Raw genomic sequence first — 16011 nt, 5'->3', positions numbered from 1 at the left:
GTCAGGTTTCCAAGGCTGTAAATCTTCACAGAAGGAGAATTTCCATTTCCCCTGCCTCCCCCCCCCTCCCCCCACGGAGCAACTGGTGAACTTGAACCACTGACCTTACATTAGCTGTGCAACATGTAATGAAAATGCATTGAACTACTAAAGCTCTTTAACAGGGTCAATGATGTCAGGCTGGAGACTAGGGTGCACCTGAGCCAGGCCATGGTCTTCACAGTTACTTGCTATGCCTCACAAAGCTGAATAGTGAATAGGGATGAGAGAAGAAGAATTGATGACTTTGAGTTGTGGTGCTTGAGAAGACTATGGACTGACAAGAGAATAGACAGATATTTCCTGGAGAATGTGAAACCAGGATGCTTCAGGAATGTTGTTTGGAACTGGCATCATGCTAAGAGTAGGACAAACCACTCAGAGCCAAAACCAGCCGTAAGAATCAAACTGTGTAGGGTTAAGCAGTGAGGTGTTGATGGGCACTAAGCGCACTGTCTTTTGTGAGACAGAAGACATTGCTCCACTAAAGGCTGGGAGTTATGCCCCTGGAATGAACGGCTCTGTTCCATTAATAACAATGTCTAGAAAATGCGCAAAGTCTCTCTTTTTTTAAAAAAAATTTCTCCAAGTTGGCTACAAGCTTTAGGTATCAGTCTGATCATGTACAAAGCTGTTCCAAAGCTCATGAAATTTTTAAATGAAATAGATTTTCTTACAAAGCTCCTTAAAGACAAGGATGCTAAAAGCTCGTCTCATATAGTTTGAACAAGTTGTTAGAAGATGTCAGTCCTTGGGATGGAAAAAGCATTATCCTGAGAAAAGGAGAAGGTGAGAGGAAGAAAGGAAGACCATCAGTCAGATGGAGTGGCAGTGACTGCAACAACGGCCTTGAGCATGACAGGATGGCACATGATAGTAAAGTTGTTCATGGAGAGGTGATGAGTTGTAGTTGACTTGACAGCACCGAACAATGATACAAGTCTTAAATACTTACTACTTTTGCTCTTCAAATTTGACCGACTCTAGCTTCCACAGGTTAGTGCAAGTTTAAGCCTCATGCAATGTTCTCCAGGTCCCTCATTTTAAACATTTCATATGGAATGACCTGAGGAATTTTTTTTAATAAGTTAGGATCAAAGCAGTGTCCTTGTGGACAAATGAGATACTACCTCTTAACCCATTTTAGATTTTTCTTTGTTGTTGAAATGTATTAGTAGTGTGGTGAGCTGGAAAAGGCATCTACATTAAGTTTCTAGGTCCTGCAATTGTGACCTATTTGAAATGGTATCTTTGCCAATATGATTAAGGATTTGGGGAGCAAGAATTTACCCTGGATGACAGAAGAATCGATGCCTTCGAGTTGTGGTTCTGGAGAAGAGTACTGAACATACTATGGACCACCAAGAGAACTCCAAGGTCTATCCTGGAAATAGTGATACCAGATTTCTCCCCAGAGGTAAGGATTTTGTACTCTGTCTTACATACATTGGGCATGTTGTCAGAAGAGGCCAATCCTTGGAGAAGGACATCATGCTTGGAAGGGTGAACGGTCAGTGCAGGAGAGGAAGGCCCTGATGAGATTGATTGTGATGACAAGGTCTTGTGTGTTGAAGACGATGAGGTTGATTCTGGACAGGGCAATGCTCAGAACCATTGTTCATAGAGTCACTGTGAATCATAGTCAACTCATTGTCACATAACAGCAACAACCATCAAAGCATATACTTATAAAACAGATAGACATGAGATGGAGATTGGAGTGATGTGGCCACAAGTCCAGGAATGTCATGAAAACCATTAGAAGCTGAAATAGCAAGAAACCGCTTCTTGCTAAAGCTTCAGAGTCTAACCATGGTGACATCTTGCTTTTTAAGTTTTTGACCCTGGAACCATGAGAGAACACATTTCTGTCACCGTCAGCCATCAACAGTGATGTAGTTTGTTATGAGAAGCTCAAGAAACTAAAACAAGTGTTGTTTGTTGTTGTCATGTGCCATGGAGTCACTTGGTACTCATAGTAACCCAATATACAGCAGCCCTGAACCCTGCTCTATCTTGAACCAATTTCATTGTCTCCAACACACTTACCCGCACTATCCCAGTTACTGAGTCAACACATCTCATTCAGGGTCTTCCTCTCCTTCACTGTCCCTCCATCCTTCCAATCATGATGTCCTTCCCCAAGGACTAATCCCTTCTGGCAACATGGCCAAAGTTTGTGAGAAGCAGCCTAGTTGCTTATATTCTCCCGCAGAGGAGAGTGGTTAATTCCAAATACAGAATGAGTGATTTGAGTGTTTCTTACTTTAGTTATTTTATGTTTTTTCCCCAACAGGTTTGGACATGATATATGTGAAACCTGGACCAGGACGTCAGGCACTACTTGATGTCACACCTTCCCTCTGCACAGACTTCTTCCACCTGGGTCTTCCCTTTCTTTAGGAAGAATTCTCTCCAAGGAAATGTCTCAATCTTTCCTTTAATAGACTTCATACAGACCACTCCCTAAATTCATATGACAAGAGAAGAGAGCTTAGATTCATGTTGAAAGTAACACTCATGTACGCTATATGTATATATAACAATATTTTTAGAACCCCACCAACTCAACGGGTTTACCTGGGTTCTTACTAGATTCAAATGCTTTCAAAGGGGCAGTCAAGTTTACTCTTTCTAGTTAGCATAAACTGGGATTCCATTTACAAACTGCTCCCCAAGTAACTTCCAGCTCCTTGAAATGGTCTTCATACGCTGGAACACTTTCATCAGACTTCTGAAGATTATCTGGTATGTTATGTTGTTAGGTAATGTCAAGTCGACTACAACTCATAGCAACCTTATGAGTAACAGATTGAAACACTGCCCTCCGCTTCGTCTTCCTTTGCCATATCTGGTATGGAACTTACTTAATTTTGAATGCTTCCTATTTGGATCATAGCACGTTCTTCACTTGGAGAATTAGTTATCTCAGAACACTGCGATTTTAAATAAACTTATTACGAACTTAGAATGGTCCACTGAGGTACTGCTGAATATTCCTAACAAAAGATTTTATTATAGCAACATAACTGTATTAGGACTGCCATAAACTTAAGTTGGGAAAAAACTATGGAGAAAATAAAAGTAAGCTTTAATAATAATACATGTAAAGGTCCTTGGTGACCCAATGGTTAAGCATTTGGCTGCTACCCAAAAGGTTAGTAGTTCAAATCCACCAGTGGCTCCCAGGAGAAAAGCTCAGGTCTGATGATCTGCTCCCATAAAGACCGTGGCTTAGAATATATAATGAGGGTTTGATGAGACATGACAATTGATGACAGCAGTGTGTTGTAATTAATGTTATAAAACAAAATACACTTGAATGAATGACAACTAGTATGATTTGTATACTTCTACTAATTTAATTTTTTAATGAGGGGGAAAGACTGTAGCCTGGGAAATCCTATGGGGAAGTTCTGCACTGCTTTATATGTAGTGACAATGAGAACCTATGAGTGGGAATTGAGCGTGACCACACAAACCAAGAGCAGCCTATTCAAGTTATTCAAAAGTTAAAAAATATAAAGCAGTAAAGAAGCTCTGGTGGTATAGTTTGCGGAAAGTTACTCTTCTAAGTATAAAGGGGTATAAGGTGAAAGTCTCCCTGCCCCCTCTCTCCCCATGCCGACTAGTTTATCTCTTTCTTCAGTTTTCTTGTCCACAGGAAACAGCTGCTATTTGTTTCTTATCAGAGGACACACTACATTGGACAAATCTGCCATAAAAGACCTCTTTGAAGTTTTAGAAAGCAGAGAGACCACTTTGATGGTTCAGGAGCACCTGACCTAAGTTCTGATCTCTTCAGTCACCTCACAAGCCTGTGAAATCTGGGCAGGGAGAAATGGAAAGACAGAAGCATTAAGGCAGAATTGTGTGGTTGGGAAAGAATAGTTAACATACTGCACGTGGACTATCAGAAAGACAAATCAGTCTTAAAGGAAATGCGACCAAAATGTTCTTTAGAAGGAAGGAGGGCGAGACTTCAGTTGGTTTGTTTTGAACATGTCATCAGGAAAGACAGGAAAAGAACATCATGTTTGGGAAAGCAGTTGGTAAGCAGCACAGGGAAACTAACTCTCTAGGAGACAGGCTGATACAATAGTCAAAACAAGGTCTTCAAATAAGTAGATTACCTTGAAGATGGCCCAGGGCCATGCAGCAGTGCCTTCTGTTACACACAAGGTCGCAAGGAGTCAAGGCCAGCTCAACAGCAACTAACAGCAGCACACTCCCAGAGCTGTTTTATATATAAATAGTATATCACACATACTTTTAAAATTTATTTAAATTTTTGTTTTATATTGGCTTGAATACAAAATTTGTATACATTGTGTTTCACACTATCCTTCATTCACATTGTATTTCATACAATCATTCCCATTTATTTTATTTTATTACCAAGAAATATTTAATCATTAAGAAATGAACCTCTAAATAGCCAAAGCCAATTTCACACACACACACACACACACACACACACACACACACACACACACGTTTTGTCATTGTTGTTAGGTGCAGTCGAGTACTACTTCATTGTAGTTTATAAAATTAATCATCATTGAAGTATGCCCCATTACCCCGTCTTTCCAGATCCCTGCCATCTTTCTCCTTTCCATCTCCTTACCCCTTACTACTCTGCTCCCACCCCTTCTCCAATTGGGTCTCCATACATATTATACTAGTTAATACTTTATTTTTAAATTATGCGTTCTTCAAACATCTTTAGGTATGCTCCAAGAAACTCCCCTTAAACCCATACTACTGGAAACTCCCTCAAAGGCAGCTATTACTCTGACTTTTAACAGTGTAGATTGATTTTGCTGCCTTTATAATTTAATAAAGAAACAAACAAAACAAAACCCACTGCTGCTGAGTTTGTTCTGAATTTCAGCGACCCTCCATTAGGCTTCTGAAGTTGTAAATCTTTATGGCAGGAGACTGCCTATCTTTCTCCTAGGAGCTGATAAATTCAAACTGCCAACCATTCAGTTAGCAGACTGAAACATTAAGCAGTATGCCACCAGGGACCCTTGATAGAAATTATTTAGTATAATTTATACAGTGTTATTTATATAAATTGTTGTTGTTGTTAGGTGCCATCAAGTACGACTCAGTGACCCTAAGAACATCAGATCCTGTGCCATCCTCACACTTCCTGACACACAAGAGCCCATTGTAACAGTCACTGGGTCAATCCACCTCGTTGAGGGTCTTCCTCTGCTTCACTGACCCTCCACCCATCCCAGCATCATGTCCCTCTATGAGGAATAGCTCCTCGTAGTAACATACCCAAAGTATGTGAGGCGAAGCCTCATCATTCTTGCTTCAAAGAGCACTCAGGCTGTATGGTAGAACCCCACAAACATAACCTTGAGTGAAAGAAGTCAGGCACGAATATATTGGGTAATTACATAAATTGTTGTTATGTAGCATTGAGATGATTATGACTCATTAGTGACCCTTGGCACCAGAAGTCAGGAAATGAAAAGAGGAATTGCATTAGGAAAATCTACTGTCAGGGACCTCTCCACAATGCTGAAGAGCAACAATGTCAGTCTAGAAACTAAGGAGCTCCTGATCCAGGCCATGGTCTTTGTAATTAGTTGCTGTTCATCAGAGAGCTGGACAATGAACAATGTCTTTGAGTTATAGTGCTGGAGAAGAATACTCAACTTGCCAAGGACTGCCAAGAGAACAGTGTTCTGGAGAGGGTCAAGTCAAGTTGCTCTTTGGAGGCAAAACTTTGAAGTTTCATCTCACATACTTTGGCTATGTTGCCTGGAGGATCCAATCCTTGGAGAAAGACATTATGCTTTCTCCAAGGGAATGGTGGGAGGAGAGCACAGGAGAGGAAAACTTCCAATGAAATGGATTAACACAGTGAGTGGGGCAATGGAGGCAGGTGCTGGAGACAGTGAGTTTGTCTCAGGATAAGGCAGGGTTCAAAGTTATTGTGCATAGGGTCACAGGTGACTTGACAGCACAGCAACAACAATAATAATAATAATAATATGAAGTCATGAAGGCAAGGAATCATGTGAATGATTCTTTGATGTGATCTGAAAAGAAGTAAATGGAGGGGGTAACATGGAGCCTGAAAAACAAGTTAGTCCCTGTGAGTTCATAATTGAACCATTATCCTATACTAAGTCCAAATGCTTTTTGCTTTGCTGTTCACAATTACTAGTTTACATTTCTGCCATTGCACAACTAGGAACAGAGAAACTTACTTAATCTACCCCCAGCTAATGAAGAACCTCTCCTTTCATAGTTGGGTCATAAATGTTTCATCAAGAACAGGAAATTTGATTGTCTCAGGTAACCTTGATAAAAGTATTTTAATCCTTTGATGTAAGTATGGGAAACAAATGAGTAATTTAATAGCAGGGTTGCATTTTAAGCACAAAGAATTATTGTGGAATAAGTATTCTCTCTGGGATTTTATTGTAAATTACCCTCAATGTATTTTCTTTTCAAATTCGTCAAAATTCGACCTGTTTTAAAATTTTTCTTAGATCATGTATAAACATCATTATTAAAATTAACCAAGGATTTCTTATCCACTATGTCTTTTTGTAGGTAAAAATTTGTAGCCGGTTCAAATATTCATTGATTCTCTGTTTAAATTGGCCTGGGGCTTCAATTTTTATTTATTTATTTTTTAACCAAAGACTGGATTGAAAATACACTTTCTACTCTTCATTTGATAAGAGTAATAAAATGCATGAAGAAACAACCTCCCACTCCTGCTTCATCCTGACTCTTAGTTATAATCTCTACAATTATTTGGAGCAAATGGCCTCTCACTCTGAGAGAATTCCTGGCCATGAAAGAACCCTTAAATCTACACTCAGAGTTGTCGAATTAAAATTCTTCTGACCTATTCAGGTTCATAGCTCTGTGTTCCCATTGTACAAAATTAGTTACAATTATCCATTTAAATAAACCCAGTGAGTCTTTACAAGTAACAGAAACTCAGCTGATACATTAATCCCACAATGAGGCTATACAACACGATGTGGGAAATTCTCAACATCAAATTATGATCACCCTTTAGATTGATGTTCTATTTCCAGTTCTGAAAAGCACATCTCCTGGCTGCTTGGATGGCTGAGTTTTCTAGAAGTGGTACAAATCAAACTGTGTAATATGAATTTTTTAGTTGTAAGCTCATCTTGTGTGAAAATTGCTGTTGATGCAAATTTCTCATGAGCCCTGTGTAAGGGAAATCTCTTTACCTAATGCTTCTACTCAATTCCTGAGAATTTCAAGGGCTCTGAACCAGTTTTTCTATCACTTTATTACCTTATATGCTTTAGGGTTTCTGTAGCACAAAAATGGAAAGAGAAAATTTTTTTCAAAAAAACCCAATTCTGATTCAGAATAGCCTCATGAAACATAGTAAAATTGTCCTATAGGGTTCTGATATTGGAGACTGTTAGGAGCACAGATTGCCTTATCTTCCTCCTGTGAGAGGATTGATGAGTTTGAACCATCAACCCCTGAACCTAGTAGAGAAAAGCCAAACTGAATACCTAGTTAATTCTTTATATAAATATATATTCAAATGAAGGGAAAGAATGCAAACTAAAAAAAAAAAGTAGAGCCTATTAGAAGAAAATATTAGGAAACAAGTTATAATCACAGAATGGAAAAGACATAACACCCTGAATTTATACAGCGCATTAAATGGCCAAAGTTTCTGCATGAAAGAGGAATAATTTTTTCCCTCCACATAGAAGCTTTAAAATATTGTTAAGTGCCGTCGAGTTGCTCTATATACAGCAGCTCTCAATCCTGCTCTATCCTGAGCCAACTTCATTATCTCCAACACACTCATCTTGATTACCCCAGCCACTGGGTCAATCCATCTCATCCCGGGTTTTCCTCTCCTGGGATGTTCCTCACCCTCCCAAGCATGACGTCCCTCTCCAAAGACTGGCTGGTCCGACTTTCCAACATGTCCAAAGTATGTCAGACAGAGCTTCAGAATCTTTGCCTCCAAGGAGCAGCCTGGTTTCATCCTCTTCAGCACAAACCTGCTTGTTCTCCTAGGGGTCCATGGTATATTCAATACTCTTCCCCAACATCACAACTTCAAGGAATCCCTAGTTTTTGTCCGGCTTTTTGATGCATAGCAAGTAATTGCAAAGACTATGGCCTGAATAAGGCACACCTTAGTCTCCAAACTGACGTCATTGCTCTTCAGTAATATGGGGATGTCCCTGACAGCAGACTTTCCGAATGCAATTAATCTTTTTATTTCCTGGCTGCTGGTACCAAGAGTGTTGACTGTGGAGCTAAAGTATTTATTAAAGTATTACATGTTAGTAATGTTGCCTTAAATTCTGTGTAGGAATGATTTCTCAAAAATGTTAACCACAGCTGCATTGAAAGAGTATCTGGGAAATGTCACAATGTTATTTATACAAGCATCTCACATTATAAATCCACTGGAGACCCAAAGGGATTTGTCTTTGTGGAATTTGAAATAAAAGAACAAGCAGCAAATGCTATTCAGGAAGATTGAAGGTCCTGAAGTTAGAACCAGCAGGACAGGGAGGAGGATCTCTGCACATGCAGAATGCCTAGCTTCCAGATGTCAAGTTAGAAAGCTAGCTTGAAAAGAAAACATACAGGAAACTAAAGAAGTTTCCCACAGAATCAAAGGTAAGCTCATGATCACAAAACACTATTTAGAGAAAGCGTACATCCAAAAATATCTAACAGAATTTTTAATGCATTTGTCAAGAATTAGAAGAGGAAAAGGATGGAAAAAGGAAGAACTAGGAAAAACTCAAGGAGAGACATGAAATGTCTTATCAAAGTAAGTTTGCCATAGACATTCTGACGGTGATTGTATACACTCCAAGAAGGAATACTTTTTGTTAGCATCTTTCTTTTTTTTTTAAAAAAATATATTTTACATTGGTTTGTGTACAAAGTTCATATGCATTATGTTTTACACTATCCTTCATTCACATTGTGTTGCATATAATAATTCTCATTTATTATGTGTTATAAAATCAGTCACCATCAAACCATGCCCTTCAATACCCTTTCTTTCCAGATCCCCACCCGATCTTTCCCATTTCCTTTACCTCCCATTTATCTACCCACCGAATTATGTGACCTTATGATTTCCCCACTACCCATCTTCCTTGCTCTGTTCTCATAACCCCCCACTCTTGTGGCTCTCCATACATGTTTTACTAGTTATGCTTCTATTTTTATAATAATGGTCCTATGCAGCATTTATCCTTATACGATAAATAATTTTAATAAACAAGAAGTAAAACCTTGAAAAATATTTGCAACACTTATGAAAAACAGAAATGCTATTTCCCCCATATAAGAACTTTCACAAACCAATAAGTATCAACAACACAAAAAGGAAAAAAATAGAGATGAGTAGACAGTTAGCAGGAAAATCTTTTAAACATTGGAAAAGAAGCTCAACTTTATCATTAAAGAAGTCCAAATACTTTTTTTCACCATATTTTTCATCATATTTTTTTACTCATCATACTGACAGAGTCATAACCACTTTTTGTAAAAAAAATTTTGTTATACTGGTTTGCTTACAAAGATCTGGTGTGGAAAAAAAAACAGTGTACACTTGATTCTTTTTACCACATGTATATATATTTCTATTTCAATAAAGTAACAAGAGTTTAAACAAATTTACAAGTTTAAGAAAACCCCAGTTGCATAGTTGTGGTAAATGTTGAGTTACTAATGGAAAGGTTGGGAGTATGAATTCACTATCCAAAAGATGAACATTCTCCTGCTGTCAAGATTGACAGCCTCAGAAACTGTGTGAAGGGTTTGTATGCGTCACAATGAACTCAACCACTGTGGGCTTTACTTTTGGAAACCAGAAACCTGGATGTTGACCAAGATAAATTTTCTAGTTTACTCAAATTTCACTAGAAATCTTATATTTAAACTTTTTCACCTTAACCTCCTTGTATTTAAACGTTTGAAGATTCTTCCCTTTTCCTACTACAATAAACTCAAGAGTATTATTATAGAGCATAGTTTTTAGGACAGAGGCAAAGTGTTCCCTTATTTATAATTTTCTTTTCTATTCTGTGCTACTCTTGAGGAGAAAAGCTATTGTGGATTACTCATCTAAGGCTTTTCTTAAGTCAAGTTAACTAGAAGTTATTACCATTTATAATGTCACTTTTATTTTTATTATTATTATGAAGGAGGGGGAACAAACTGTGAGCAATCATTTTTCTCTTATTGCTGAAGAATTTGAGGTTATCAGGGACTATTTCTGGCTATTTTCTTAGCAGCGATTGATTTTTTGTATTGGTATACATGGTATACATTGGTATTCATGTGTTTCATTCACGTACATAGTGGGGTTTTTGTTTGCTTTTATGTGTTTCACACTTTTCTTCATTGACATTAGGTTTCATACAATCACCATTGGACTATGTGCACTATGATCCTGTCTTTTCAGGTCCCCACCAGATCTTTCCCATTTTCTTTACCCCCTCCCTCCACCTACCAAATTTTGTCACCCTGTGATTTCCCCCCTGCCCATCCTCACTTCTCTTCTCCTACTCCTTCCACCCTTTGGCCTCCATGCACTTTTTACTAGTTAGCCTTCTATTTTTACAATAATGACCTTATGTGGTATTTGAGATTGAGTTAGTTCACTCAGCATATTGCTGTCGAGTCTCTCCCAAGTTATGTAGTATTTTTCAAAATCATTGCTCCTAAGTGCTGTGTAATATTCCATCCTGTGAATGTGCCACAGTTTCTCAATCCAGCAAGGCCTAATTTTATTTCTTTAAAAAAAATTTTTTTTTAAATTTTACATTGGTTTGCATACAAATTTCATATACATTCTATTTTCACACTATTATTTATTCATACTGTGTTTCATATACTAATTCTCATTTATTATATGGTATAAAATCATTCACAATTAAACCATGCCCATCATTACACGGTCTTTCCAGATCCCCACCAGAAATTTCCCATTTCCCTTACCCTTTCCCCACCACCAAATTGTGTGACCCTTTGATTTTCTCCCTGCCCACCCTCACCCCTCTTCTCCTACCCCTTCTGCCCTTGGGCCTCCATACACTTTTTTACTAGTTATCTTTCCGTTTTTGCAATAATGGTCCTATCCTTATAAGACTGAGTTCACTCATCTAGCTCTTAGTCTCTCTGATAGGTGTCATACCTCTGCTGCAGAAGTAGTAAAGACATAAAAAGCTTGATTCTTTCGATGTTTCTGTCAGTTTATCATACTGTGGGGGTTTGTATGTTGCTATGATACTAGAAGTTATGCCACTGGTAATTGAAATACGCTGGGTAGGCAGGTTTCTGTGGAGTGTCTTGTCTAAGAGTTACTAGGAAAAACAGATTGGAGATCCAATGAAAACTCAATGGATCACAGGAGTCAGTGAGCCAGCGTGAGAAGGGAACTCTGAAGGCACAGTACACAGGAAGTTACTGCTAACCCAAAAGGTGGTACCTCTCCAGGGGCTCAAATATCACAGTGACTATGGAACAAAGATGGAAAATCTCTTCTGTTTAATTGACAGCTTCCAAAAGTCACTGAAGGGTCAATTGTGAATCTCTTTTGACTCAATGGCAAAGAGAGTGTTTTGTGTTTTGTTGGGGGTTTTTTAATAGTGCCAAAATATTTCAAAGACCTGTGATTTCAGAAGTGCATGGCCAACCCTGCTTCTTAGTCTATTTTAGTCTGGGAATTCTGTTGAAACTCTCCACCATATTTGAAACAGCATCCAGAATTGCATCAACACACTTGTCACCCCAGTACAGCAAACTGACAGACAAGTGCTGTAGCCATAAAAGCAAAGTATAAACAAGCAAGTATACATATACACAAACTACAAAATAAGCAGCATCATGAAAATCATTATTCCAATAGAGCAAAATTACATACAAGAGTGCTGTACCCACAAGGGCAAACTACAAAACAAACTATAAAAAGCAAGCTGTCTAACTGGGGACAATGTATCTGCCAACCCAGCAGAAGACTGGAGTTAGGATGCCCAGTCAGGTCAGAATTTCTGTTCATTTGAGTGGTGATCAAAGCCCCAGGCTGTGAGGTAGGTAGCTACCTCTTGTGGTCTAAGGAGTATTGAGGTTGTGTTAAGAGGTGAGACACCTAGCATGAAGATATGTTTCTGTTGGCCTCAAAGAAGCCTAGGTAAGTCTACCTGGCTAGAGATGGTGTCTTTGTTAGACCAAAGAATGAGTGCAGACAGAGTAGCCAATAAAAGATGACTAGAATAAAGATATAGTTATCACCAATTTTTTCAGCTTCCTTCAGTCTGCTTTATTTTTTTGTCTCAAATGCTTTTGAATTGTGTTGTTGGTAAATACCATGTTGTTGTTGTTGTGGATTGCCTTCAAGTCGAGCACGACTCATAGCAACCCCATGAACAAAAGGCCTGAAGCCCTTCTACAACCATCGACACTTATCAAAGTTCATAGAGTTTTTGGAGGCATGTTATTTAAGAAGTGGATGTCACTCCTGCTTCCAAAAAAACATGTACTGTTGAAAAAACAAACAAATCAGTCTGCAAAGAAGTCCAACCAGAGTGCTCCTTAGAGGAAAAGATGGAGAAACTTTGTCTCACATATATTGGGCATGTTGTCAGGAGTGATCAGACCTTGAAAAAAGAAATGATGCTGAAAAAGGTCATGAAAGAGAGGAAAACACTCAAAGAGTTGGATCAACACAGTGATTGCAACATTGGGCATGAGCATGACCAAGATTATGAGGATGATGCAGGCTAGGGCACGGTTCAGATCTCTGGTTCACAGAATCGTTGCAAGCAGTCACCTTGAAGGCACCTAATAACAACAACAACAATAACAAACTTTTGATTATAATGCCACTTAAGAATAGATAATATTCTTTGTCATGTAATGAAGAAGATTCATGTAGGGTATCTTTTGATCTGCTTTTGTATTCAAATGAGATATAAAATAGGTCAAGCCAGGCAAGCAATCAAGCTGAAATGGAAGAGTGTGGGGAAGGGTGGTGCCAAGTGATATGGAAATCTCTAAGGAAGCAGAAATAAAGCTGAAGAGACAAGAATCTTTCTAGATAGCTGACAGAGAGAAAAATTCTTTCCCTAGAGCTGAAATCTTGATTTTGAAACACCCTAAATTTAATTGTGCTGTGTGAAACCTATATATAGATTAAGAAACAGCTGTCCAAACAGAAAAAGGAAATATTGCACCGTGTAAAAACAGGAAAGGTATACATCAGGGTTGTATCTTTTTTCCAATCCTATTTAATCTGGATGCTAAGCAAATTATTTTAGTAACTGGACTATATGAAGAAGAATGTCACATCAAGATTGGAGGAAGACTCATTGCAACATGCATTGGGCAAATAAAACAATCTTGCTTATATAAAGTGAAGAGGAACTTACTGAAGAAGATCAAAGACTACAGTTTTCAATAATGAGAATATCTCAATATCAAGCAAACAAAAATCCTTAACACTAGACCAAAAAAGCAACATCACTATGGTTGGAGAAAAGATTGAAGTTGTCAATAATTTCATTTTACTTGGATCCACAACCAACATCTATGGTAGTAACAGTCAAGAAGTCAAAATGTGTGTTGCTTTGGTGAAATCTACTGTTAAGGACCTCTTAATGTTCATAGCTGAATTATTCACCATCACAAGAACATGGAAATAGCCCAACGTTTCCTGGTGAAACTTTGGGCACACTTTGAGCATGTTTGCAGGAGGGGCCACTGGTACATTCAAAACTTCACCAACACCACAATTCACTTGGATACAATTCTGTGAAAGGTTGAGGGTGAGCAAAAGAGAGGAATACCCTCAACAAGATTGACTGATAGAGCCCACAACAACCGGCTGGAGCATGATAGAGACTGTGACAGTAGGATGAAAGATAAGGCAAGTTTCCAATATATTTCCCACAGGGTCCCTATAATTCATTGTCAACTAGACAACATGTACAAAAACAACAAAATGTTAAATTTGTTTAAACAGAAATAAATGTCTGAAATAATACTCTTCTTTAGCTGTGGTGCTGGAGAAGAGTATTGAGGGTATCATGGACTGCTAGGAAAACAAACAGATTCACCCTGGAAAGGGTCAAACCGGGCGGCTTCTTGGAGGCAAGGATTCTGAGGCTCCGTCTAACACACTTTGGACATGTTGTAAGGAGGGACTAGTCCTTGGAGAGGGATATCATGTTTGGTAGGGTGGAGGGACAGCGCAGGAGCGGAAGGCCCTCTGTGAGGTGGATTGCTTCAGTTACTGAGGTAATTGGGATGGGTGTATGGGAGATCGTGCAATTGGCACAGGACAGAGCAGAGTTTAGGGCTGTTGTCCATACGGTTGTTATGAGTCACAAGCAACTCGATGGCATATAACAACAACAACAACAACTAATGTCTGTTTGCTACCACTGTTGATTTGTAGTATATCTGTTATAGCTTTAGCACTAGATAGTTAAGACAGTGAATAAGTGCTACACTTTGGTCAGGTTTTGGTGGCAGTATTTCCAAAGATGTCACAAGGAAGAGAGGAGCCTTCATGACAAGGTGAAACTTGCACTGAATGTTCATAACCCCATGAGAACTGTGGGGACAGGGTTGTTGAACTCATCCACCTGTAGGATTGTTCTCTAGGCAACATATTAAATAACCTCCAAAAGAGCATTTAAATTCTCATTTGAGTTTGTAATGCCATTTAATTTGATGTAATGGCTATAATGGAGGTGAGTGACTGCAGCCTTCAAGCAAGAAACACTAGATCTTTGATGAGTGCCAATGTTCTAATGTGAAGAGCCTTGCCTGCTGCCCAGGTCAAAGACAGGCAGGTGTTAGCCCTCAGGAAAAGGCTAATGGCGAAAGGAGGTCACTACCACAATTAAGTAGGCTGGAGCTTCAACTCTAGTCCCATCAGAGGTAGCAGAAGACCTTGAGGTCAGAGAGACACAAAGCTTGTATTTGGGCAACCAGAGATATTGTCAGGAGAGGTAGAGGGACAAGGCTGCAGATTGACAAGGCACCCTAGCTTCTTATCAATGTTCCTCCCAGAACCTGCTTGCCGGAGGAGGAAGAGGCTTGCTTAAAACTGTCTACATGGCCAAGAGCAGGTTAACTTGCAGTTGAGGACTGAAGGCATCTTAGTCCAGTGGCAAACCCCAAAACCAAACCACCTATTGAGTCAATTCTGACTCATAGCAGCAACTGTATAGGACAGTGTGGAATTGCGTCATAGGATTTTCAAGACTAAATCATTAAGTGCTTGGAAAAGTAAAGGATCAGTGAAAGAGAGAAAGAATTTCAATGAGATAGACTGGCACAGTGACTACACCAACAGGGTATAGTGGAGATTAGGTGGCTGGTGGAAGATAAGGCAAGGTTTCAATCCCTTATTCATAGGGTCACTATGAGTTGGAGTTGACTGCAAGTTATCTAACAGCAACAAAGCTTTAAGGAAGTTGGCTGTCTCAACTCCTTCCAGCAGAGAATCTAGTGGATTCAAATCTACCATGTCTTTAGCAGCCAAATGCTTTGACCACTGTGCCACTGGGACTTTTCAGTCCGGTGCCAGAACATGTTAAAACCAGTACTAAATAGTTGCCATCAAGTTGATTCTGATTCAAGCTCAGTAAATGTTGATTGAGTTATGATTGAGTTTGGAGACGAAAGAGATGAGCTGCACTGCCATCTGAAAGGCATATAGTTCTAATCCATCACCTGCTCTGAGGGTGAATGGTGGGCAGTTTCCTCCCATGAGATTTACTGTCCCTGAAACCCCTCGAGAGTGTCTGCCATGGGTAGGTTCTGACTTGATAGCATGCAATAACAATAACATAATATCATGTACTAAACAAACAAACAAACAAGATCATATACCATTAACCACTCAAAATTATGAGATATTGCACGCAACAGTGTTGTTGTTGTTGTTGT

At 39.0% G+C, this 16011-nt stretch overlaps 1 pseudogene; it reads right to left on the bottom strand.

Moving 5' to 3' along the window:
- LOC102857026 overlaps nt 1–16011 on the bottom strand; it is a 190689-nt pseudogene that overhangs the window by 114562 nt on the left and 60116 nt on the right.

The sequence above is a fragment of the Elephantulus edwardii genome, unplaced genomic scaffold (genome assembly GCF_000299155.1).
Source record: "Elephantulus edwardii isolate Elephantulus edwardi_28Jun2011 unplaced genomic scaffold, EleEdw1.0 scaffold00107, whole genome shotgun sequence".
Taxonomy (NCBI): domain Eukaryota; kingdom Metazoa; phylum Chordata; class Mammalia; order Macroscelidea; family Macroscelididae; genus Elephantulus; species Elephantulus edwardii.
The sequence above is the reverse complement of the archived record's forward strand: the minus strand, read 5'-3'. Positions and strand labels throughout refer to the sequence as shown.